General features: G+C 49.9%; 1 protein-coding gene across 1 annotated transcript in view; it reads right to left on the reverse strand.

The window, feature by feature from the left end:
* LOC115949154 (zinc finger protein Eos-like) overlaps nucleotides 1-2,033 on the reverse strand; it is a 19,475-nt gene that overhangs the window by 12,563 nt on the left and 4,879 nt on the right. The gene's annotated exons all lie outside the window — the stretch shown is intronic.

Here is a 2,033-nt window from a genome sequence, read left to right on the forward strand (position 1 = left end):
CACTCCTGCCGTGGGAACAGTCGGAATTTTGGGATGGAAAATTCCCCCTGGAGCAGCTGGGAATGAGATTTCCAAACTTTTCCGGCCCAGCTGGAATTTTTGGCTCCGGGAAAATCTCCCTGGGAGTTTCCCAAACATTCCCAAACTCTCCTGAGGGGGGGGGAGGAGAGGGTTTGGAAAATTCCCAAATTCCCGGGAAAAGCCTGGGAAAGGTCGGGAGGAGCCGTTCCCACTCCTGGGGAATGTTGGGAATGTTGAGCCCGGGGGAGCCGGGGGGGCCAGGCCTGGAAATTCCGGATATTCCAGGGGAGAATCCCGGGGAAAAATTGGGATTTTTTTAAAAGGTTTTTTCCCAGTTTGGGAATTCCAGAATTGCCAAATTCCCTCTGTAGGATCCCCAAATTCCCCCTCCAGGATCCCCATGTTCCCTTCCAGAATTATCCTAAATATCCCAAATTTCCCCTTCAGAATGATTCCTAAATCTCTCTCCAGAATTATCCCTAAATATCCCCGAATCCCCCTTCAGAATTATCCCTAAATTCCCCTCCAAAATTATCCCTAAATATCCCTAAATCCCTCTCCAGAATCCCCAAATTTCTCCTTCCCAGGATCCCCAAATCCCCCTCCAGAATTATCCCTAAATATCCCCAAATCCCCCTCCAGAATTCCCAAATTTCTCCTTCCCAGGATCCCCAAATCCCCCTCCAGAATTATCCCTAAATATCCCCAAATCCCCCTCCAGAATTCCCAAATTTCTCCTCTCTAGGATCCCTAAATTCCCCTTTGGGATTCCCAAATCCCCCTCCAAAATTCCCAAATTTCCTCCTGGAGCCGGATCTGACTCCTCTATCCCTGGACAGGGAATTCCAGAATCCCAAAATTCCCAAATTTCCCCTCTGGAGGTGATTCAGGGGCAAATCCCAAAAATCCCAAAAATGCCTGGGACCGACCCCTGGGATGATCCCAGAGCCTCATCCCGACCCCACCTGGATCAGATCTGACCCCAAGGGGTTTTTCCCATAAAAAAAGGGAATTCCAGGATCCCTAAATCCCATCTCTGACCATTCCAGGGGCAAATCCCAAATCCCAAAAATCCCTGGGACCGACCCTTGGGAATCTCCTGGAGCCCCATCCTGACCCCACAAAGCTCTGACCCAATCCCAAGGGCTTTTTCCCATAAATAAAGAGAATTCCAAAATTCTATCTCTGGTTATCCAGGGGCAAATCCCAAATCCCAAAAATCCCCAAAATCCCAAGAACTCCCTGGCACCAATTTTTAGGAATCTCCTGCAGCCTCGTCCTGATCCCACCCAGATCTTATCTGACCCCAAAGGTTTTTTCCCATGGAAAAGGGGAATTCCAGGATCACTAAATCCCATCTCTGGTTATCCCGGGGCAAACCCCGAATCCCAAAAATCCCAAAAAATCCCTGGCACCAATCTTTAGGAATCTCCTGCAGCCTCATCCCAACCCCACCTGAATCAGATCTGACCCCAAAGGCTTTTTCCCATAAAAAAAGGGAATTCCAGGATCACTAAATTCCAACTCTGCCTATCCAGAGGCAAATCCCAAAAATCCCAGGGACCAACCCTTGAGAATCTCCCGGATCCTCATCCCGATCCCACCCAGATCTTATCTGACCCCAAGGGCTTTTTCCCATGGAAAAGGGGAATTCCAAAATTCTATCTCTGCTTATCCAGAGGCAAATCCCAAATCCCAAAAAATCCCAAAAAATCCCCAAAAAACTCCCTGGCACCAACCTTTAGGAATCTCCTGCAGCCTCATCCCGCTCTCAGCCCGCTCCACTCCCGAGCCCGACAATTCCAGCAGCCCCAAATCCCCAAATCCCGGAGGCGCTCCGGGAATCTCCGGCTCCTCCCAAATCCCTAAATCCCTAAATCCCACCCCGGCGGAGGAGTGGCCAAAAACCTCTCCCGCTTTTCCCTCCTCCTCCCTCATTCCAGACGGGAATTCCTGAAATCTTTTTTTTTTTCTCTGAGTTGGTTTGGGGGGGGATTTTTTTGGGGGGGGGA

Source organism: Geospiza fortis, unplaced genomic scaffold (genome assembly GCF_000277835.1).
Source record: "Geospiza fortis unplaced genomic scaffold, GeoFor_1.0 scaffold520, whole genome shotgun sequence".
Classification (NCBI taxonomy): Eukaryota; Metazoa; Chordata; class Aves; order Passeriformes; family Thraupidae; genus Geospiza; species Geospiza fortis.